At 37.8% G+C, this 25,909-nt stretch overlaps 1 long non-coding RNA gene and 1 pseudogene across 1 annotated transcript; one reads left to right on the plus strand and one right to left on the minus strand.

Annotated features, from left to right (window-relative positions):
- Nucleotides 1-4,439: 4,439 nt before the first annotated feature.
- On the minus strand, nt 4,440-7,063 carry LOC120863092 (annotated as a pseudogene).
- A 6,022-nt stretch (nt 7,064-13,085) lies between these two features.
- On the plus strand, nt 13,086-25,578 carry LOC120862893. The gene is made up of 3 exons (XR_005720873.1): nt 13,086-13,195; nt 16,770-16,772; nt 25,569-25,578. It is a non-coding gene; the product is annotated as an uncharacterized LOC120862893 (long non-coding RNA).
- Nucleotides 25,579-25,909: the final 331 nt, after the last annotated feature.

Raw genomic sequence — 25,909 nt, forward strand, 5'->3', positions numbered from 1 at the left:
AGCTAAATGAATTGTATCACCCTGGATTGGATTCTAGACATTGGTAGACAGCTGATTAAGAAATTGGTTAATAGTAATGTATCAGTGTTGAGTTCTTAGGTTGGACAGAATGTGCTATATTACATAAAATGAATACCATAGGCCCAGTAGCTTATAAACAATAGAAACTTATTTCTCAGAGTTCTAGAGATCAGGAAGTTCAAGATCAAAGTATCAGCAGATTCTGTAACTGGTGAGAGTTCCTTCCTGGTTCACAGACTGTGGTCTTCTCACTGTGCGCTCATATGGCAGAAGAGTGAAGGAGCTCTATGGGCTTTATAAACATGGGTGCAACATGTTTCTTTACTGGGTGCAACTTAGCTCTTTAAATCCGTATTTACATCTGTATTTTTCCAAACATTTATAGTGGCCTATGGGTGAGCCACAATATTTTCAAGTATGTCTCTGTAACTTTTAAGTATGTCTCTGTAACTATTTTGTAATGAAATAGACAGAAGAGAGTACAATACAAATATAATACAAAATGGGAATAACCAAATGGCATTTAATGCAATAAAAATATATACTGTTTTAAGAAATTTGCTTCAATTTAGATGTATGGGGTGTGTGCATGTGTGTGTATTATGTCCTGGTGTAAAACATGTTTCTTTTATATGGATCAAGAAAAAACAGTTTAAATCTTCTACCTTTGTGAATTTTCAGTGTTATTCTAAGACCAAAGACATAGTATGTAAGTCTTATATGAGGACTCTTAACAAGCAACAGGAAGGTAAGGAAAATAAAAAACATCATTCTTGGGGAATTGGAAAAGCCTTTTTGAAGGAGATGAGATTTGAACAGAGTTGTGAAGAACTCATAATGGTGTATAAGAATCCTAATAGGTAGACATACTAGAAAAATGCTGCTATTGAGTGGCTAGAAAGATGAAGACAAATGCTACATGTGAATAAGAACCATCCAGATGCTTGTCAGAATGAGGATTTTGGGATCCTTCACCCAGATATTCTGATTCAATCGATGGGAACCGTGGCCAAGAAATCTGCATTTTTAATAAGTACCTGCTCCATTCAAACACACATTCACTGGGATTCTGATTCATGAGTCCAAACACCCTGCTAGCTTAGAGAAAAGAAAACATAAAAAAATTTATGAGAGGCCAGCTAGGACAATTTGACTGAAAAAAAAAAAAAAATGAAGGTCCATAAAGGAAAATTTTAGAATAAGCTAGAAAGCCAGATTGAATCTTGTTGTAAAGGGCTGGTTATTTCAATTTAATGAGGTACACATTACCTCAAAACCAAAAAGAATGATTTTTATGGAACAAAGGAATATCACCTACAATGATTAATTTGATCTTGGTATTAAAAGAAAGATAAATTGAAAATGAAATTGGTTATAAGCATGTTGAATATCTAAATAAGATTACAGACCTAGCTTATTGTGAAGGAAGAGAAAATTTTGCACATTGAGAATGCCTTGGTTTTTATACAAATATCAAGTTAAGTAAAGTAATAAATTTTCAGACTATAGACTTACAATATTTAACCACACTATCAGTTGCATACATGACTATTAAAAGGACTGCTAATATTTTGTTCTAATCAAAATTTAACATATCATGTTGTTCCTGAGATTTAATAACAATGTTATCCCCTAGGAACTCTCATTCTATCCATTAAAGAAAATAATAATCCATTGTATTTCCAATAAAGTAAGAACATATTTGGAAATTTTTGATGCATTAAGTTTCAGCAGAATTGACATTAATTTTCAAAATAAACCACCTTTGGATTAGCTAGCGAATAATAATTCATTCCTCATTATATCTATAATGTTTTCATTTTGCTTGGAGTATGAAGAAATACTATATCCCGTTTCCGCTTATTTTATCTAAATTGTATGTTTTCAGTAACAAATTGTACTCATTCAAAAATTAAAATAAATTAGCATTAATTCTCATATCCTTGAATCCTGGTATCAATTTATAAAGTCACCATATATTAATCTATTTAAAATATTCTCTACTCAATTGAAAGGATATAAACGTATATCTTCTTCAGCATGAACAACTCAAAAGATAAACAAATAAAAAGAACAATGGAAATGAACCCTAGGTGAACTGCAGAGTGCACTAGATATTTTTTTATTTTAATTTTATTTTTTCACAAAGAAAACTGCATGGGGATTTCTGGAGGCCAGAGTTTGTCTTTATAAGGAAATTGAACATTAAGGAAAAACAGATTTGACCTCAAGCTACACATGCATAGTTGGAACTTGGCAATTTCCCGTGATCTAATGAACCAGGTACATGCATCCCCATCAAATGATATTGGTGCAGTCAGAATAGAAAAGGACTTCTTACTCTACAGCCTCAACCTTACAAGCATCAAGGTGAGTAAAACAATACATCTTCAGATTATAGATTTAATTGAAACACTTAACCACAGATGGAAGGCACATCTATAACCACTAATACAATTGCTAATATTTTGTTCCAAGCCTACACTGCTTCTCTAAAGAACACTTACTTTAATCACTGGAGTCATCAGAACTAAATCAGATCATTAGAATTTCAAAGCCACAATTCAGATTAGAGTTTACAAAAGCAGCTCTCTAATTGTTCAAGCACAGTAACCACTGAAGTCTCAGGTTGGAAGTGACTTTAAATCTAAACTGATAGTCTTATTATTAGGAGCATTTTCTAAAATCAACTTATATACCATAATATCTTTGCTTTTGAATTTTCAATGCTTATAGGATATACATTAAAGGCCAAACTTACTTCTATTAGTAAACTTTGTCTATGGGGGCTGTTTAAGCTAAATGTTTATGGTAGTGTTTATTAAATTTATGTGTATTAAATGCCTGGCATTGTACTAAGTGCACTCTCAGTGGTCACCACACAAACAGGCCTAGAGGAGGAGTGCTATCGTTACAATGAATGAAAGCAAGGCTTAACCTGCCCATGGTAACACAGCTAGTAAACTGCATATTTGAGATTGAAACACAGGCAGTCTACCTCCAAAGCCCATAATCTTAACTGAAATAAATATTTATTGATAAAGATCTAAGGAACTCATCAGTCAGTTCAGTCACTCAGTCATGTCCAACTCTTTGCGACCCCATGGATGGCAGCCCACCAGGCTTCCCTGTCCATCACCAACTCCTGGAGCTTTCTCAGACTGATGTCCATCCAGTTGGTGATGCTGACAACCATCTCATCCTAGGTCATCCCCTTCTCTTCCTGCCTTCAATCTTTCTCATCATCAGGGTCTTTTCCAAGGAGCCAGTTCTTCACATCAGGTTGTTGCCAAAATATTGAAGTTTCAGCTTCAGCATCAGTCCTTCCAATAAATATTCAGGATGGATTTCATTGAGGATCGGCTGGTTTGATCTCCTTGCAGTCCAAGGGACTCACAAGAGTCTTCTCCAATACCACAGTTCAAAAGCATCAGTTCTTCAGCACTCAGTCTTCTTTATAGTCCAAATCTCACATCCATACATGACTACTGGAAAAACCATAGCTTTGACTAGATGGGCCTTTGTTGACAAGGTAATGTCTCTGCTTTCTAATATGCTGTCTAGGTTTGTCATAGCTTTTGTTCCAAGGAGCGAGTGTCTTTTAATTTCATGGCTGCAGTCACCATTTGCAGTGATTTTGGAGCCAAAAAAAAAAAAAAAGTCTGTCACTGTTTCCATTGTTTCCCCATCTATTTGCCATGGAGTGATGGGACTGGATGCCATGATCTTAGTTTTTTGAATGTTGAGTGTTAACCCCACTTTTTTACTCTTCTCTTTCACTTTCATCAGGAGGCTCTTGATGAAAGAGCTGCCTGTTCAAATCAGCTGTTGAATGCCTCTAATGATTTTAATTTTTTATTTCAGTTATTGGATTTTTCAATTACAATAAGAAACTGAAAGGAAGAAAAAAATAAGGGGGAGGGCTCCTCATCCTATCATCCTCATAACATCCAGCTTGACAAGCCAAGGTGACCAGTATGGAACACGGCTCTACTATGCTTTGCTGGCCAGAGATAAGAACATCCACAAGGCCCCTGCCTCTGCAGTGGGACACTCTTTTCAGGGCCTCCAGCAATTCTGCTGATGGTAATGAGCATTTTTCTCAAACTGTTGGCACAGTGGATTTCACATAGGCAGCATGAGTCAAAGACTATAAATGTACTATTTACTGACACCTGTGAGACAATTTTAGGGACTTCCAGATATACCTGGAGAGATTATGAAGTAACACAGAGATGCAACATATTTTGAATATTAAATATTAATGTGACATTATATATTATCACAGACTCTCTCCACCTTTTAAGTAAATTTCATTTTTTTAGAGCAGTTATAGGTAGACTCAAAGCATTCACTGGTATATTTCCTAAATTCATGTCTCCCTAAACTAAATGCTATGCTTCGGATTGTTATAGGTTTTAATCCAGGGTATCTATACCCTTTTATTTAAATTCATTTTCTTGTAAAATAGTTTATACTTTCTGGAGTAAAAAGCATGTTCTTTTGAGTAATAACTATTTTGAGTGGTTCATCAAACTTTCCTTTATCTCTACCTTTATTTTCATTTATGCTACCTTCTGCTTGGTTCACAACTGTTTTAGTGAAAAGTGGTGAAGAAACTGATTTACTTTGTGTAATACTTTTGCCAAAAAAACACTGGAGTTGCCAAAGGAAAATACAAATCCAGTCAGAGAGAGAGAAAGCTTAACAAGGCCAAAACAAAGGCATCCATTCTCTTGCAAAGTCATCTGGTAATGGATTGCTTCTAGTAATGGGTCCATTTTCTCTTCAGGCACAGATTTCACCTTTTTTTCAGATGAAGCTTCAGTTTTGCTGTCATGAAACAAAAATGATGATTCTTATTGTAATTTGGTTGACACAAACAGGGAAAGGGACTGTGTTTCAAGCAACATTTTATTAGTTTCATGTTGATAATTATTACTGCCACTGTTCCCATGTTCAATGTTTGCTAAATAAATCTGACAGTCTTTAAAGACAGGTGTCAGATTAGACTGGGTTTGTGCCACGTGCCCCGATGCTGGGAAAGATTGAGGGCAGGAGAAGAGGACAACATAGGATGAAATGGTTGGAAAGCATCATTGACTCGATGGTCATGAGTCTGAGCAAACTCCAGGAGATCGTGAAGCACAGGCAAGCCTGGCATGCTGTAGTCCATGGGGTGCAAAGAGTCGGACACCACTGAGCAACTGAACAGCAATTCACAACCAATCGTGAAGAGAAAGTTTAACACAGCTAACTTCTTGTTAGTCGCGTTCCCTTGGTATGCTTTATCTCAATAAACACAGAGTCCATTCTGAAGGAGATCAGCCCTGGGATTTCTTTGGAAGGAATGATGCTAAAGCTGAAACTCCAGTACTTTGGCCACCTCATGCGAAGAGTTGAGTCATTGGAAAAGACTCTGATGCTGGGAGGGATTGGGGGCAGGAGGAGAAGGGGACGACAGAGGATGAGATGGCTGGATGGCATCACGGACTCGATGGACGTGAGTCTGAGTGAACTCTGGGAGATGGTGATGGACAGGGAGGCCTGGCGTGCTGTGATTCATGGGGTCACAAAGATTCGGACACGACTGAGCAACTAAACTGAACTGAACTGAACTGAAAGGGGATCTTAGTTTTGGAATTTGAACTCTCTATCTTACCATTTGAAGTAGTAGAATCAAAGGCTGTGTTGGTCCACGTCCCAGCCTTTGGACTAATGAGAGAAGAGGTACCAGTTATCACTCTACCATTTGAAAGTCCTTGTGAAGGTTGAATCTCAGTGCCATTACCAAATCCAAAAAGCTCTTGGCTCCTCCGGAAAGTCCAACCAAATCTTTAAAGCCTTTAAAAAGCCTTTCCATTGTCAGATTGAAATTTAACATTTCTACATTTTGCTTTTTCTTAATGACTCTATTCCTCAAGACTTCCTCACTGACCACAGAGAATGTGCCCACATCTTCTGGTTTGTCATCTTGATCCCAATTCCTATCTGCTTATTCCTTTCCTGTGATTCTTTTGGCAGATCCAAGGTCACCCTAGAGGAGCTTGGGTCTGAGGTAACTGCTGGTCTCCTGGAAGAGCATTTGGCTGCTCCCAGTTAATTTCTGGGGCTTCTCTTATGCCCCAGATGTTATGATTCTTAAGCCTAGCATCTAAAACACCATTTCTCCCAGGGGCCTCAGTGTGAGTAGGAGATCCTTCCACTTGGCTAAAGACAACTTTAGTAACAGTGCCAAGCTCCAGGATGCTACCTTGTAACTACAAGGGCATTTTGTACTTTGTATTTACCAAATCTGGCAACCCTACACTGAGGAGTGAGATATTCCAGGGACGGGATGAAAGACATAGTTAAGACTCAGCAAATCAACTTCCTCCATAGGATCTAAGAGGATTGGCTTGTTTGTACCGAAATATAACAAAGATCCCTGCACAGGGGTGGTACATGGGGCTTAGTTTGTGTTGAAAGCCCCTAAATAAGGGGAAAAAACCTGGGGAGGGGCAAGTGTTTTCTATACCTGAACCAAGTGTCCTGAAAGCAACTATTTTGAATCAGGATTACCCAAAAGTGGCAAAATTGTTTTCCCCTGAATAACAATAAACACTCTTGGGAAAGCTGAAGTTACATTTCAGAAAATATGAATTTGTGACTGTAGATTTTAACCTGTGACCATTGCTTCTTTGAGAAATGTTGCCAGTTCCAAGACATATTAGCAGGACTGCAGGTAGCCAGAGGGCAGGAGCAGTCACACCCCACACAGCATGGGCGAGAGAGAGCCTTTGCTTCCGGGGCCGGCACCACCATGGCAGGTCCCTTGATGCTCACCCGCTTCTTCCCCAGAGGATCCAGGAATACCCAACACTGAATTCTCTGTGACAGTTTGCAACAAAGGCAGAGGGGTCTCAGAAACATAGGGGCAGAGGGGTCTCTTCACGCTTCCGTAGGCGTGAAGTTGTTTTAGATGAAGTACAGGAGAGGTGACAAGATCTGAGCTCTGATGGCTTCTCGGAAGGCAAGACAACCTTTGTGTCAGCAGATTCATGACTTAGAAAATGCCCAACTAAGGAATTAAATATTTTCTATTTGATTGACTTTCCTGAAAGGCAACACTTGTGTTTATAATTTATTTGTTTTTAAAAAGTGGGTAAAGAATCAGCCTGCAATGCAGGAGTCACAGGAGACACAGCTTTGATCCCTGGGCCCGGAAGATCCCCTGGAGGAGGAAATGGCAATCCACTCTAGTATTCTCGCCTGAGAAATCCCGTGGATAGAGAAGCCTGAGAGCTTACAATTGGAAGGGCCACAGAGAGTCAGACACGACTGAGCAACTAAGCACAAATTTTCTTTTCAAAATAATATCCCTATTTTTAATCACAAAACACAAATTGTCATAAAAGCTTATTTAAAAGAAAACAATAGCAATCTCCTACCTCACAGTTCTTCATCCAGATCCCTGCTGCTGCTGCTGCTGCTGAGTCACTTCAGTCGTGTCCAACTCTGTGTGACCCCATAGACGGCAGCCCACCAGGCTCCCCCATCCCTGGGATTCTCCAGGCAAGAACACTGGAGTGGGTTGCCATTGCCTTCTCCAATGCATGAAAGGGAAAAGTGAAAGTGAAGTCGCTCAGTCGTGTCCAACTGTTAGTGACCCCATGGACTGCAGCCCACCAGGCTCCTCTGTCCATGGGATTTTCCTAGTATCTAAAATTTGAGATCTTTTCTTTGCCACTTACTACTATTCTGACTACAAGTTTATACCTTTTGTTATTCTACATTCATTCAAATGGGGTTTGTGGCAGATTTTCAGATAAATATGTATGTCTTCAATATGGAGTCTAGAAGTCTGAGTTTCTTTATAATTCTTCATGGTGGAGAGCACAGTGAACTATCCAAAAGGACAAATTAGTAAACAAAACTGAATGTGACTGAGCACATAGAAGCAAACAGCTGCTCTGAAAAACAGAGACTGGGAAATTCCCATTGGTAAATCTGTTTTTAGTGATGACCAAATACCTGTGGTCTGGAACTGCTGCACATCAGTGTTCTTGTAGCTCTTCACACCATGTGTAAACAGGCTCCCAAGTTATTTGGAGATCCACAGAGAATAATAGTACATGTAGGAAATCAGCGGCTACAGCCAATTTTTCAGTGCCGGGTCTCTCTGCTTTACCAGGCAACAGAGTCAGTCACAAGGTCTTTCCTCTGTGTGCTTGCTTATGGAGAAAGTAATCTCTGACGTCCCTTTCTCTTCTTATGAGGACACAACTCTTGTGGATAGGGCCCCTCTTTTGACCTCATTTATCCTTAAATACCTCCTTAAAATACCAAGAGATGGCTCATACCTCCTTAAAAGCCTTATCTCCAAATATGGTCAAATTCGAGGTTAGAATTTCAACATATGAAAAGGGATGAGCCATAACAAACAAAAATCATCTAAGTAAATATCCAAAGGTTACATGTTGTTCATACATCAAAGTGTATATTTACCACTCAGAGGGTAAGTCTGGGAAGGTTGAAAGTAGGAATTAAAGACACAAAGTTTTAGTTTTCCCTCAATTTCACTTGAAACTAAAAGCATGTCTGTAAATATGCTATTGCAAAGCAGAAGGATAATCAGCTCTATAAATCAGGATATTACATTACAGTTAGTAAATCTCTCTTCTAAAAGGAGGTATCCTTATCTGTTGTGATCTATTTTACAAAAATTCACTAAAAATAGATCAGAAAACTATTTGCTTCTGGTGACTATATAATCTCAGCAATCTCTACCCACATATTAATTACAATGCTGAGCATACAGAAATTGAATAAAATGTTAACAGTAAGCCTACTTCCCTTAAGAATTTAGTATATTACTAGAAATTATGGAAATAGCTTTTCATAAATTATTCTAGAAAAGTTTAAAACTGAATTTCCATAGGTCTTATTGACAAACTTTGTGGAATCATAATTTCCTTTAAAGTCTATATCAATTTACAACTGTATTTTCCTATTTGTGGTAGATTATCACACTGATGAAAAGAATAAAAATAGCTATTATGCTGTTCACTGTACTTATTAGTAATGGTGGAAGTTTTGTCACATGCAAAGGCCCAGATTTATCACTGTTTAAAGATACTTTTAAACAGAATTCAGTCTAGAAACATTATGAGAAAAATGTCTCTTTTGAAATTATGGAAAATGCTTATAAAATAATTATATCATTATAATATAAAAATAAGAAACACGTGCCTCAAACAGAATTGTTCATAAGCAGAGAAAGGCAGTGAAAAGGGTGGCTGAGTTATCTGGAGGGTGTGTGGCAGGAACAGGCTTCAGTGATGCCTGTTGGCTGATTTCCTAAGCAGAGAAGGGGTCAGTCTCCACTAACAGACTCGCTTAAAATAACCAAGAGAGATTCAGTTTATTTACAGTTTTGCAAGAGTCTGAACATCAGTATGTGATTTTTAATACATGATAATATTTTGATGAATATAGTATTCTGTGAAATTTTGAACATTACCTTTGAAAAATAAGAGACTGGGAAGCATGGTCTGTGAATTACTTTACACAGATTTTTTCTTTCAGTCATTATTAGTCACTCTTCCCTCTTTTATCAGAAATACATAAGAAGGTCCTTCATGGAAGAAAGTTCTTGCGTGATTTCAGAAATATTTTAAATTCAATGCCTGTGGATTCACTCATTTAAAAGTCTGCATTGAGAGCATATGTGATGCCTTGTGCTTGGTTCTGGGACAGAACAGGAAGGAGCCTACATTACCTTTGGCCCAGGAATCCAGGTCTATGGGTACTTCAGAGTTAGACTTGTCCACTGAGACACACACAAACTAGCTGCTTTTGATCTACTCACATTCTTTCATTGGTTAGTGTCTATGCCAGAAAAAGTACCCGAATCTCTTCCTGGTGATAATGGTACAGCAAGAATTCAGCTTAAATTTTCAAACAATCTTATTCCAGTGATATGTGTGTTTGTACATATCTTGATTTCACATTCTAGTAAAAATCTGGCATATCACTTGACAGATTTTACAACTCCAAAGCAGGCAAAATATGCCAATATGAAGCCAACTAACCCTATTCCTGGATGTTTGTCTGCCCTACAAAGAGCACCATCTCTTCACACTGTGCAACAGACCTGCCTGATCTGAGTAGCATCATTATATGTGAGGCAGGGACTACAATAAAAACAGACTTAACCCCGGTCTAGGTGCTCAGAACTTTCACACATCATAAGCTTTGTAAGTGAAAGCCTCTTAACCTCTAAAATAGAACAATATGACTTCATCTTTTCCAAAAGGCTACTGTGAGAAGCAGGTAAGAAGGTAACACAAATGTTAGACCTTATTTATTATTTTGTTTCCACTGGCTTTTAAAATCCAATCCATGATCTTTTTTTACTTTTAAGAACAATGATACTTAAACCAGTTCTCCTCCCTTCACCTGGATTCACCGTTCATGCCGAAGAGAAAGTACCTATGGCAGAATTCTTAAGAGGTTGGCCCTGAAAACTTACTGTTTCCTCATTGTCCTCCGTTAAGCCAACTTCTTGGACCATCTTCTATATTGAAGAAACCTCGAGTCCTTATCCCAACTTACACTTACTGCTATCTCTTTCAAATACACTTTCCCCAGGATATGACGTGAAATGACTGGAGACATATCACTTTTCATACAACAAAACAAATGGTGGATTTTTTGAATTGTCACAATTGCTGCACATTTGAGGTATGGATTTTATTATAGTTCCTGTGTCAGAAAATTATTTTTATACTTAATAAGAAGGGGGATTTTATAAGAAGTATAAAATCTGTTGTACAGCATAAGCTAGAAATACAAGGCTGTGTAAATAGCTACAAATGTGGGACGTGGCTGGGTGTGGAAGAGTGAGTAGTGGGGACAAAGGGTAGATGTTCTGCATGGGAAGAAATCTCTTTTCTTATTTTTAACCTAAATTATTGTAACTTTGTAATTTTTTAAATTTACCAGCAGTCTGTCAATCTTATAAAGAATCTAAAAGCATTCTTGGTCATGATAAAAATAGAAAATCACATCTGGCCACCTCCATTGTGAAGAAGTGAGGATAGTAGCCAAGAAAGCACGATCCATGCCAGCCCCAGTGGGTCAGGAGACTCCAGAGAGCCTAACCACACAGATATGCACCTCCAGTGTCTGCTAGACAACTGAGGAAGACAAAATATTCAGGATTAGCATGATCTTTGCTTGAAGGTTCCAAGAGGAAGAGATAGACTACATAAAAAATAATGACATTCTAAAAGTCACAGTTGACTTCAGAAATTCATAGCAGTCCCTATATTCAGAGCTTTTGCCAATATGTCAAGGCTGTGCTTTCATTAAGACCACTTCAGAAACTCATTATTGACAGGATCAATTAGTGTGGGCAATACAGTGAAGAGAGAAAGAGAATACGGAAAAGGTTGGTCTAGAAGAGAGACACCTTTCTGTCCACATTCCGCTGGTGAGGGAGGGGGCCCTGGGAAATCTGGTTGCTGGTGAACAGCTGCTTTCCAGAGACAATTTCACAAAGAAGGGGAAGCACGTGTTTGATGATTAGTCATCTCCGCCACAGCTAAATCTCTAGATTTAAAATGTTTGGTTTCCTTGGTGTGTATGCCCAGCAGTGGGATTGCTGGGTCATAAGGCAGTTCTATTTCCAGTTTTTTAAGGAATCTCCACACTGTTCTCCATAGTGGCTGTACTAGTTTGCATTCCCACCAACAGTGTAAGAGGGTTCCCTTTTCTCCACACCCTCTCCAGCATTTATTGCTTGGAGACTCTTGGATCGCAGCCATTCTGACTGGTGTGAAATGGTACCTCATTGTGGTTTTGAATTGAAAGAGACACGTGTACCCCAATGTTCATCACAGCACTGTTTATAATAGCCAGGACATGAAAACAACCTAGATGTCCATCAGCAGATGAATGGATAAGAAAGCTGTGGTACATATACACAATGGAGTATTACTCAGCCATTAAAAAGAATACATTTGAATCAGTTCTAATGATGTGGATGAAACTGGAGCCAATTATACAGAGTGAAGTAAGCCAGAAAGAAAAACACCAATACAGTATATTGACACATATATATGGAATTTAGAAAGATGGTAACCCTGTATGCGAGATAGCAAAAGAGACACGAGTGTATAGAACAGCCTTTTGGCCTCTGTGGGAGAGGAAGAGGGTAGGATGATTTGGGAGAATGGCATTGAAACATATATAATATCATATATGAAATGGATCGCCAGTCCAGGTTCGATGCATGATACTGGATGCTTGGGGCTGGTGCACTGAGACGACCCAGAGGGATGGTATGGGGAGGGAGGAGGGCGGGAGCTTCAGGATGGGGAACACGTGTATACCTGTGGCAGATTCACACTGATGTATGGCAAAACCAATACAATACTGTAAAGTAATTAACCTCCAATTAAAATAAATAAAATTTATTTATTTTTAAAATTTATATATTTAAATAAATAAATAAAATGTTTGGGTAAGTAACTAGTATAGAATTTTCAGACTGAATTGTGTATGATCTTGAATAAAATTATTTCCTTGAGTGATTTTTATGATAAATGTAAAGTTAGTAATCTCATTTTATTTTATTTTATTTTTTTGGGGGGGTTTTAAAAACTGTTTTATTTGGGAAAAGTGCGTCTTACAAAAAGGCAGCTGCAAAATACAGAGACCTCTGCAACAATTACTGTTTTATCTTTTTTTTCTTTAAGTGAAAAGAACGAGTGATATCCGAGGCATCAGAGCAGTAGATGGACACATCCGGGGCACCTCCAAGTTATTTTCAGGAAAGAGCAACAAAACGCAAAGCTAAAATTTCCGAACAAGGAATTCTTCTAACAATTTAACATTATCTTATCTTCTGGATTACCACCCTCTGTTTCCCCTTTTAGTGGAAAAGCCTGACTTACTATACTGTCAACCAATGACTCCATTACAGGAAACGCCTTAGAACGTAGTTTTGAACCTCACTGTCTAGCTGCAAAGCTTGGGGATGGAATGAGGCAAATACCCACAAAAAAGGAACACAAAAACCTGACCAAAAAATGCCTCAAATGAGGACAAAATTTTGTCAAAGTGCCTGGACTGAGAAGTCTAGGAGATCATACAACATTAAACACAACTCCGGACCCAAGCCCTAGGAGTAATCTCATTTTAAATGGATGAATGGTAGGGCCCAGATTCTAATGTAATCTTTGATTACATTGCTAATCAAAGTAAAATTCTTAACTTAAGAAGCTTAAGTTAGGCATTTTAGATTATGCATTAGAAGTGGTGCTAGTGGTAAAGAACCTGTCTCCTAACGCAGGAGACATAAGAGATGCAGGTTGGATCCCTAGGTCAGGAAGATCTCCTGGAGGAGGGCATGGCAACCCAATCCAGTATTCTTGCCTGGAGATCCCATGGACAGAAGAGCCTGGTGGGCTATAGTCCTTAAGGCCACAAGAGTCGGACACGATTGAAGCGAATTAGCACCGAAGCACACACCTTATGGACAGGTTTAGAGGAGGACTTGTATTTGTAAGCTAGCTGAGATTGTGTCATCGTTGGTCTTGGCCACGTTTTATCTTAAGTTGCTGACTCTCCTCTTGTGGCCAATGAGTTCTCATGACAGCCACCAATCTCGCTTGTCCAATATTTTTCTCTATTGAAAGTTTACTTATGCTACCTAGTGAGTGAAGATTACTGCTGCCTAAGAAAACAAGTCTCCCAGTAGATTAACAATCATAAGATGTATAGAAATTGGAGGAAGTTGGGAGGCAAGGTAGAATCCAGACAGTTTAAAATAGTATGCCAGGCTTTACATGCTTGGTTTTAGTTACTATTACCACTAATAACCATATCATCAAACCGCGTAAACCTAAAAACGTCATATGGTAAAATCACTCGGTTTTCACTTAAATGACAAATGGAAGAGTTTATGTGCACACTAAAAACCCACAAGTGGTGTGGAAGGAGTAAGTCAAAGGATGCATACTTATTTCCCTATGTGTCCTTTTTTTGGCTAAATAAAATTCGAACTATAAAAAATAATTTATATAAGGATTAGAAAAATAAATCTTGTAACTTGCTCTCATGTTAGGGAAAAATTTGAATTTCAAAAGGTTAATGAGATAGTAGTAGTAGTCAAGGTTACAGAGGCCAGAGGATGAACATCTGAATGGGAGCAGAGCTGGCACTTCTATGTAAAGAAATATGTGTAGAACATCTCTCGTGTTTATGAGGAGTCATGATTATTACTGTTACAAAAGACACAGCATTTTGCTTACAATATGAATTCAGTTTATGGGTCCTACTCTGAATGCAGAGGCATAAGCTATCAAACCACAATAGATTTACTGAGCTGATAAATGAGGGAAAAAAAGGTTGTTTTAAAATACTTAACCTTGATTCAGGATTTCAGATTGTACTTCAGTAAAAACAATTATTTTAGCAAGAAACTTTTCCTTCAACTTTCAGTATTTTGTAATACATATATATAAATATATATATAAAGATTAACTTTAAGGGTTTATTGTATATTTTTATTCTATCTAGGGATATATTTTGGCATCTATAAAAAAGATGTGAATTCAAATTCAAATATTTTGTTGCCAGAAATGTCAGTAACTTCACTGAATAAAAGAGCCTACCATAACTTCATTAAACCTTCAATGTTTGGTAAATTCCAAATAAATCAGACTAAAAGCAGTGATCACATTTCAGCATTCTACCTTATGACAGTATAAAATATTCCACAAATCAAAATTTTGGATAAAGGATATTTTCTGATGAGAAAAAAAGTGGAAACTCAAAAGCAAATTAGTTTGAAAAATACTTTATACACAATCATAATAAAACTTTAGAACAAAAATCAAGCTATTTTTATTTAGAAAGTATAGTTATAAAAATAAAATTTTCTTACATATTCCCTATGGATATATTTCAATTATTTCAAATGTAAGAATTTGTATCCAGTTAACAATTTAGAAAGGATATATTTATTTACAACTATGTAGTCATATTCAGCAGAAATTGGCAGCTAAATATGAAGACTCATAAAAAGAAAGCTATACTTTTTCCACAGCTCATTTTAATTTTTGGTTTTATTCTGGTGCATGGTCAAACATCCTAAATCAATGTTAGGGTATTAAGTTCCCAGAGCTGCTATAACAAAATTCCACAAACTAGGTGGGTTAAAGAGACATTTACTGCCCAAGAGTCTGAAGGCTAGAAGTCCAAGATGAAGATGTGGGCAAGATTGGTTTCTTCTGAGGACTATGGGGGAAAGACCTATTCCAGGCTTTTCTCCTTGGCCATCTTCATGTTCATGCAGCTTTTCTCTGTATGTTAGTCCATCTCCAAACTGCCCTTTACAAGGAAATCAGCCATATTAGATTGTGGACCATAATCACTTCATTTAACTTGGTAAAGACCCTATTCTAAATAGGGTCACATTCTGTGGTACTAGGGTATAATGTGGGATCAGGAAACACAATTTGACCTGTAACAACCCTAAATCTCAATAATTAGGTTTGCTTTGAACTGTCATACCACTAAAATTTGAATAGCATTTGAGAGGAACCATTTTAGTCATGTACTATAAGTTGTGTAACACTGATACCAGCCAAGGTTCTTGGCCTTCCCCATTAATAGAAATTGATTAGAGGCCAGAACAGAAATTCAGGCAAGTCTTTATTGGGTCCTCTGCTATAGCAAGAGCAAGCTAGAAAAAACAACAGGTTCCCTTGCTTTCTTGCTCCCTGAGGTTGGGAGGCAAGCTTGTTCCCTATATGAGGTGAGGGTAGGGGTGTGTCCAGGGTTTGGGCCAGAGGGGAAGCTTAAGTGGTTTGCCCACCCTTTAGGTGGTATTGTGTGCAGGGGGCATGCACGGTACTCTGTTTAGCTCCAGTCTATTCAAAAGTGGCAGTATTGGATTTCTTTTTATCTCCTTGTGTCTTTTGTCCAGAATTTGCACCAACTGCACGTGCATGCAGCTATTTTTAATCCCATACAGTTTCTTTGTATTTTGTTGTTCAAGGAGAGATGTGTCCAGGTGCAAGTATTGCAGTACTGCAGAAAAGGGTTTCAGATTCCAATCTGTCTCAGCATTTGAATAAACTCTTTAATTCCTCTGCCTATCATGATCTCCCATATCAGATCATCATACGTTCATATCAGTGTTATTTCATTATTAAGTGAGTTGTATTTCCCATCTCAATAATTGACAAATAGCTCTTAGAGATATTAAATTGCCAAATGGATAATAACCATGAATTTTTTCTTTTCCCACTTCTAAGAAACTATTTGGTGTCTAGAGTATATTTTTATTATATAAACTGATAGGATCAACATAGTATTCTAACTCAGAATTTCTAGACCAATTGCCACTTTCTATCTTGTCTGTAAGAGTTTTGTGTAACAAAGAGTATTAATCCAGCATGCTTGCTTACCTGAAAAATTCCTTAATTTCACAAGAAAACCCCATCACCTAATAGCTCCTCCCACTAATCGGTCTTAATATTATTCTGTCTTCTGAACCTGTGTTTCAATAGTTCAGCAGCACTTTTTGTTCATGATGAGCAAAGTGTTTGTATTTTTCATTATAATGTATTTCCAAACCACTGCCTGCTCATCCTCAAAGTCATCTGTTCACTTTGTAGGAGGCGGTCTCTGGGTATTTAATCTAAGCAGAGTGATAAGAGAGGACTGTGATACCTAGAAATGAAGCAGATGAGTGTGTTCAGAGAGAGGATACTGATACTTTCAACAAAACACATTGATGAATTCTCTGTGGATTCCACAATACTATTTTCTGAAAGTAGATGTAATATTCTAAGTCTCAATAGAAATGCTGAAAGTCTAAATTACATTGAAATTTTGATAATGATTGTATTGAATCTGAAGATTGTTTTGGACACTATGGATATTTTTTAACAGTGTTAACTCTTCTAACCCATGATTATGGGATATCTTTCCAGGTATTTATATCATCTTTAATTTCTTTCATTAATGTCATATAGTTTTCAGTTTACATATCACTATTAGTACATAGTAATGCATATACTGAATATTTTGATTTTGTGTCCTGCAACCTTATCGGTTCAAGTATTAATTCTAACAGGTTTTGGTGGGTTCTTTAGGATTTTCTATACATAATGTCGTGTCATCTGCAAATAGTGATGGTTTTACTTTCCTTATTGGAACACTCCTCATTTCTCTTTTTGGCTAACTTCTCTGAGTAAGACTTTCAGTAGTACTATGTTGAGTAAAAGTGGCAAGAATAGGCATCCTTATCTTGTTACTAATCTTAAAGGAAAAGTACTAACTCTTAAAAATTGGATATGATGTCAGCTGTGGGCTCCAAATGATCTTTTGCATAGAAATTAAATACTACTGACTATATTAGATATCTAGCATACTTTTATGAAGTGAGACTTGTTATGCTGTGTAGTTTATGCCCAGCTTGAATGACAACCAGATTCCTCATTGTTTCACTCACCAAATATTCCTCTTTGACTTAGATTCTTACTAACTCAGAGGGAGAAACTTTTTTCTAGCTTGTCAATGCAGTGTGTACCTTTTTTAAATAACTGTATGTGATGATGGGGCAGCCCCATCCTTGGGGTCACTTTATTTTCAGTTAAAACTATTCAAAATTTTCATTAAGTTTGGGAATTAACAATCTGAGAGGTCTGCCATTTAAAAGTCTTCTGGAATAGATGATAATATTGTTGTACACTGAAAAAAAATTTCAAAATAATGTGAAATGAAAAGACAAAAATAGAAGAGAATATTTTACCTGTACTCAAACAAGAACATTTCACAACTCATAAAATGCATCAAATAAAGTGAGAAAGGTATAATATGGTCTAAATAGAAATTTTGAAAATATGGGATAAGATAGTTGGAAGTAAAGCAAGAAATGTCCCAGTATTATTCTCTGACATGTAGGCACAAGCCCTGGAGATTATACAGACAAGAAATCCCCAAGTTGGAGAACATTTCCCCTCTGCCACAGGTCATCAGTGGGGTGGAGGTGGAGGGGAGCCTGTGCATTGCCAGTATTTTTCCACTAACCTCACTTATTAACTCACAGGTGTTAGGTGTGGAGGTGAGTGAATTGAGTGAGATGGAAAAGAATATTCCCAAAGCCAACTTTGCAGTTTCAAAACAAAGATAACTTTAGGAGAAAAGTATACTGATCTAGGAACCAATAATGACAATTAAACATTTTCTTCAATTAAACTATTTCCTAAATGGTATTCCCACCAAAGTGCTGGTTCAGAAGCAAAAATTGTGTTATAAGTTGCCAACACAAAAGTCTCAAGCAACTGAAGAAAAATCACGCAAACAAATGAAACAGAATAAAACAAAAACTCAGATCGTAGCTGCCTCTGGTGTCCTATTAACACTGTTGACTGACAAATAAAACATGGTCAGTTAATGTCTCACTCTCAGGCTTAAAGGAAAGGCTCATACAATGCACAAGTAAACAAATAATGAAGTCAAGGAAATCACAACTACATTATTCTGGAACAAATAAGTAGAGAAATAACCATTTATTCTAAAGCGTACACATAGAAAAATATTGTTATCTGAAACTGTCAAAAAGACTTCAGGTACATATTACAAAAGATACAGAGAATGTCAGAAATGGGAAATAATATTTGGAAATTGCAATATATAACAAAAAATTAAATAATATCTGTCTTTACTTTCAAGGAATGTTGCGAATGCACTAACTCTATGAAACATGCTGAAACATGAGTTAATAAAGCATTAAGGTGATTTTTTTTACTTGATTACCTTGTTTTTTCAGTTGGAAGATATTGCTTTATAATGTTTTGGTGGTCTTTGCCGTATATCAACATGAATCAGTCATAACTATTTTTGTGTGTATATATATATGTATGTATATATATATATACACACACACACATATTTATATCCTCTTTCTTGGGGCTTTCCAGGTGACTCAATTGTAAAGAAGCCACGTGTCAAGCAAGAGACACAGGTTCAACTCCTGGGTTGGGAAGATCCTCTGGAGAAGGAAATGGCAACTTACTCCAGTATTCTTGGCTGGGAAATCCCATGGACAGAGGAGCCTGGCGGGCTACAGTCCATGGAGTCACAGTCAGACACAACTCAGTGACTAAACAACAACAGTAGCCCTCCTTCTTGAGCTTTTCTTCCCTGCATTAGGCAAAACAAAGAAAAACTATGGAGAAAAATAGTACTAAAATGAGATTTTATAATTTAATCAGAACCACTTATATACAGAAGACTCTAATAACGGTCTGTAAAAGTAACTTCAGAAAAATTATACAAAATGAAGATGTGGACACAGAAATAAAAATCATTATAGATAGATATGAAGATAAGATATTGGGGGTCCAAAATACGGTATTCTCTGAAAAAGGACTAGGATAAATTGACCAGGGAAAAACCCTCATGGCTATAATAGAGGACTTCCACATAAAGATGACATGTTAGCCCCATGTTCTGGAGAAGGCAGTGGCACCCTACTCCAGTACTCTTGCCTGGAGAATCCCATGGACGGAGGAGCCTGGTGGGCTGCAGTCCATGGGGTCGCTGAGGGTTGGACATGTCTGAGCGACTTCACTTTCACTTTTCCCTTTCATGCATTGGAGAAGGAAATGGCAGCCCACTCCAGTGTTCCTGCCTGGAGAATCCCAGGGACGGGGGAGCCTGGTGGGCTGCCGTCTATGGGGTCGCAGAGTTGGACATGACTGAAGCGACTTAGCAGCAGCAGCAGCAGCAGCAGCAGCCCCATATTTCTATCCTCCCTTACATAAAACTGCACCTAAATCATATTACAGTAATGAAAAGTGGTAATGAAAGTCCATATGGACAAAAGAATTTGAATCGGGACACCAGTGACAAAAGATTCCAATAAAGTTTGGGAAGAAGGAAAGCTAATGAATTACAATGTTCTGCCATGGAACGTGATATTGAAGAGAGGTTCAGAACTGGGGTAAACCATGAAGTCAAAAGTAAAGTCCTTGTTTCAGGCATCACACTTTTGATGACTCACTAGAAGGAACATCAGGACTCAGGATACAATTGTACTCACAGTGAAGATTTATTACAGTGATACAGAAGGACCAGTAGGAAAATCATAGGTGCAGTCTGGAGGAATAAATGCACAGGTTTCCTACCTTCAGTCCTCTGTCACACAGAGCACACATTCCTGCCATTGGGGAAAATGCAGCCACATGTATGTTTCTGCCCAGGGAAGCCTGTTTAAGACTAACAGTTAGGGTTTTTACTGAGGGCCAGTCATGTACGCAAGTTGTGCCTAGCAACTATGAAAAGCAAGAATTCAACATAAATCACAGTGTTGTACAAACAGAGGAGACACAGCAAACTAACCTTACCACTTAGGGACAAGGGAATATTTTGAAAGCCAAGGTACCAGATGCCAGCCAAGGCCCAACCTTGCAAGCAGGCCCTTCTAAAGACAGGAGCCTCTGCCTGCGTAACGTCTGTGTAACGTCTGCCCGGTTCCATCTCAACTTTTACAAATTACTTTCTCTTCCTCCACTCCTTGGACAAATAAGAGAGGCTTATTCCCTGAAGAAATTGAACCAGGAGGTTTTAAACTGGGGATACAGACCTCATGGAGCACAAAAATGAGGCATAGGACGAAATGCAAGGAGAGTAGGCTAAAAAAAAAAGTGAAAGGATTAGTCACTGAGCCATGTCCGACTCTTTGTGATCCCATGGACTGTTCCTCTGTCCATGGGGATTCTCCAGGAAAGATTATTGGGGTGGATTGCCATGCCCCCCTCCAGGGGATCTTCACGACCCAGGGATTGAATCCACATCTGTAAGTCTCCTGCATTGACAGACGGGTTCTTTACCACTAGCCACCTAGGAACCCCGCACTGCAGGCCCTTTCTTTACTGTCTGAGCCACCAGGGAAACCCTGTGGAGTTCCTGGGCCACCACTCCTAGAAGGTGAAAGATTCTACTCTAGAGAATGATTCCTCAAGAAAATTATTCTGTACTTCAGGTAAAGATTTTCCAATGAAAGAATTTTAAATATATTTAAATACATTTCTCTCAATTAAATGGCTAAGTTAATTTAGTACACACCTAAGCTGGTTTGTCAAGGATCTCTTGTCTGCAAACTGCCTCTTCCACCATCAGTATGGTTTAGATGGAAATGCTTCTTTCAGTACAGTGTGACCTTGTCCCTTGGACCCATCTGATTTATGTTCTGTGCCCAACTTGAGTTGAATCCTTTTCTAGGATATGTCAATTCAGCCCGAGGGAAATATCTTGAGGTCATTCTCTTCCTGGTGTCTTAAATGATGAGGTGTAAAATTTGGAAACCATTGGCAACCACATGTTGTAGCATGTGGAGAAGTGTGCTCTCCAACAGAATAGAATAAAGTTCAGCAACAGACAGGAACGGTGGCGTCTGAGTACCTGGCGTGGAATGTGCCTCATAGCCAACTTGCCCTTCCTGGGGTTTTGTAGTCAACATTTTCCTGCGTTCTATAAGCCAACCCATTTGCCTTTATTCATATGCTGTTTAGGGTTGGCTTTCAGTCATTTGCAAATAAAAGTGTTATTACTAAACATATGATTATAATAAATCATTTCTGTTAGGTGAATTTTTAAGTTTATTTTTAGTTTTATGCATTCCTCTGGAACCCAATGACATTTTACCAATATTTTTTTCTGATTCAGTTATTTCATCTGTAAAGTAAAAGGGTTTCACACTGGTTTTTCAATGCTGAGTGGACACTAGGAGTCACCTGGAAAGTTTGTATGTGTGTGTGCACGTGTGTTTAATGTCCAGACTCTACTTTGCATACTTTCCTTTTCTTCACAGACTGCAATTTATTCATCTATGCCTCAACTTGAATATTTATGCAATATGTTAAGCTAACCTGAGAGATATTTTCGGTGGTGAAAGGTTTAAGAGAAACTTAATTGACACTATGCTATGCTGTGGTATGCTTAGTTGCTCAGTTGTGTTTGACTCTTTGCATCCCCATGGCCTGTAGCCCACCAGGCTCCCCTGTCCATGGGGATTCTCCAGGCAAGAATACTGGAGTGGGTTGCCATGCCCTCCTCCAGGAATTGACATTATATAACATAATATAAATCTAATCTATTTATGAATATTCCAAAAGAAGCTAGTTCAGAGTCAGATTTGCTGTGGTTGTTATCTTTTACTCTAACAGTAGAAAAAGAACAAAAATATCTGAGGCAAAGAGAAAAATTATCTGAAAGTTTTGGGGCTACGTGTGTTTAAAAATTCAGAATTTTATAACTTTTAGACACATAGCATGGAGTATGAATTCTTCCTATATAAAATCCCCAGCAGATCTAGGAAAGCAAAGGTAATCAAGAATATTCATATTTTTTCCAATGCAACAGTCATTCTAAGTAAATAATAAATTTAAATTAAATTAATAAATTAAATAAATATTCATTTAACATCTCAAGATTTCAAGATTTGGGAGGAAAATATTCCAAAATCATGTTGACAACATCCACCCATCCATCCATCCATCCATGTAAACTGTCTTCTATCCAGAAGTAATAAAGAATATACCAGAAAAGCAATGGTGTCAGAGAAAAGTGTGGCTTTTCAAGCACCACCAGTTAAATGTTTATTTGAAAGTGAAAGTGAGGTCGCTCAGTAATGTTCAACTCTTTGAGACCCCATGGACTGTAGCCTACCATGCTTCTCCATCCATGGAATTTTCCAGCCAAGAGTACTGGAGTGGGTTGCCATTTCCTTCTGCAGGGGATCTTCCTGACCCAGGGATCAAACCCAGGTCTCCTGCATTGCAGGCAGACGCTTTACCCTCTGAGCCACCAGGGAAGCCCAGTGTTTATTTGGCAGCACTAATATTGATTTAGAGGAAGCTTCCCAGGTGGCACAGTAGTAAAGAATCCTTCTGCCAATGCAAAGACACAGTAGACTCAGGTTTGATCCCTGGGTCAGGAAGATCCTCTGGAAGAGGAAATGGCAACTCACTCGAGTATCGTTGCCTGGAGAATCCCATGGATAGAGAGCCACAGTCCAGGGGGCTGCAAAGAGTCAGACATGACTGAGCACACACACCCCCCACACACAGAGCCATTTGTTGTCGGCAGTGCTGAGAGACAATCCCTCCTGAGTTAACACCTTTAAATATTTACCATGAACAATGAAAATTTAATGATAAATCATTACTGGATAAAATTTCAGATTTCCTCTTTTGACCAGAGACTCCTTCCGTGATGGTGATCTTTAGCCTCAGTTTAAACTAGATGTTGATTTTAATACCCAAATTTTCAACATCTGCCCAAAATGTGTACTTTGTTACCTCTTTAAACAATTTGATCTGTAAAACTGTTCCTCCTTCATTTAAGAAAACATTATCTTGACTACAAAAACAAAATAAGAATGAATTAAATATTACTTGATGTTTAATAATTTTTATTTTTCAAAAGCAGGATGTTATAGTACTCATTTTATAGTGTTGTATGTTTTTTAAATCAACTTTCCTTTAGTTAATTAAGAAGATTAAGTGATTAAGGAGAATCACTGAATTTCAAAGCCTGGAACACTTTTACATATTCAATCCAAATTCATATTATATGTGAGACAACCAGAGGATGAAGCAGCTAGATGATTTGCCCAAACAAGTTTCTATCATTGTTATAGAAATTTTCTCCAACTTATTTTTCTCAATAAACCCACTTAAAGTAAATCAAGAATTTTTCATGATAAAACATAGCAGAAGCTTTGTTCCTAACTTCCATACATTTTCGCAAACCAAGATAAGGAAATTCTTTTCACAATTTTTCTTCAATAAAATATTTTTATTAAATAATTATTAAAAATATGCACAGTTTTCCTGAAAAAAAAAAGTGATTTCTCAGGTGATACTTGCCTTCTGTTTCATACCAAAATGAAATTAAGAAAAAAAGCAGTTGAGGAAATGATTTGATGTTTGAAGTTTACATGCTATAAACAAAATAGCACATAAAAAAATTTTAGTTCCTTTTTTCCCAAAATGAACCTAAAGGGTTTGCACAGTTTGAACGTGACATATAAGTCAGTAGAGTATGAATAACAAGCCAAATTACATTTACTGTTCCTTTTCTTGAAATCTAATTGAGATCATTTGAACCATCATCACACTAAACACCCCTGATGAATGCTTTTTGAGTGGTGAACACTACTTGACTTTTGTTTTGATAAAGCAATGTGCCTGCATTCAAATTTTATAATAACCCAATCCAGTTTCGGCAATTTTTCCAGAAAGGCTTTTGCACACTATATTTTTCTATAAAATATAAACTACAAGTCATGTATTCACCTTCCTAAACCTCATTTCCTCCTTTTCCTGCTACTTCATTTCTCAGACAGAGAAAATAAAGTAAAACTGATGTGACACATTTGGTATTAACCTCAGCTATGTCGGCAAGAATATAGTGATGTGATTTTTGTTTTGAGGTTTCTTTTCTTCCTTTTGGAATGTGGAATGTTAGTTCATGCCTCAATTTTGTCCAGACTGAAACGCCCCTCCTCTATTTTATATGTCTTGAAGGACCCACAGAGTCTGAGAATGTGATGGAGGAGGCTTCCGTGTCTGGGAATGCGCCGGGGGAACCGATTATGTCTATTTTTAAATGTTCAAAATTCTTGTAGTAGCTGAAACCTGGAAACTGGACGTGAATTATCTCATTGTTGGCCCTCCCCTAACACCCACTTATCCTTTCCCGCATGTGGTCGCCTGGAGGTTTCTCCTGCCATTGCCGTGGTTCCTGCAGTGTCGTCAGAAGCCACCATCACTTCCTCATTCATTCCTCAACCACGAGCCACCACAGCACTCTGACCAAATGATAACCCAGCGGCTGGAAAGAGTGAGGATGGCTCACGAAAGGCCAAACTAAATTCCATTGACTAAAGTAATTGGATGGCATCTCTGTGAGTCTGAATAGTTAAATAACATCCACAGGAATGAAGACTAACATCCAATAAGACAGACAAAGAAACTGGAGCCTCACACTCTTGGGAGACAATTTGAGCTTTTGTCCCTTTAAATAACATGGATATACGAGAAATCAGCTGAATATGTTATAACCATTCCATTTCCAGATGTATTCCTGATAGGATATTCATCCAAGAATCAGTTTGACTGAAAATATTCAGTTTAACTGAATAAGCACAGATTGAATACATGCTTATTCAGTACTTCCTACAAAAGAGGCTCTGTGTTTTCTAACTCTTCTCTGTCAGTCTCTGTAATAAGAAATGTGTACGATGCATTCTCGTTTCTTGATGGACTCATAGTTTAATAAAAAAAGACAGATACTGACAACACTATGAGCAAAGGGCTGTACTGGAAATACAGCCGGAATGAGCTTGGACCCCAGGGAAGGGACACCAGTTCAGCCTGAAGATAGAAGTGAACACTTTCGGGAGAGAGAGGCTTGGTAGATGACAGTGCGTAGAGGACAAAAGGGGTTGGAGATGAGACGAGGAGGTTTTAGACAAGGTTAACACATATGAAGGCATGTGATAAGGCACAGTACTTCAGGGAGATAAATTGTTTGCTGTCCTAGGAACACATAAACCGTGAGATGATACAGGCTGGAGAGATAATGTCCTAGGATAACATCATGTAGGGACTTCTCAGTCTGCACAATGTGAATTTTATCTACAGGTGATGAGGAGCTTCTGAGTCAGTGAATGATTTAACCAGAAGAAAGAAGAGATTTTTCATTAAAAACAAAAATTCTGGAAGCAGTGTGGATGCTCAACTATAGCTGTAAACGAAAGTACTGGTCATGGAAATAAGAAAGAAATTTGGAAGTTGTTTGGAAGTTCTCTATCAGT

The sequence above is a fragment of the Oryx dammah genome, unplaced genomic scaffold (assembly GCF_014754425.2).
Source record: "Oryx dammah isolate SB20612 unplaced genomic scaffold, SCBI_Odam_1.1 HiC_scaffold_4, whole genome shotgun sequence".
Lineage (NCBI taxonomy): Eukaryota > Metazoa > Chordata > Mammalia > Artiodactyla > Bovidae > Oryx > Oryx dammah.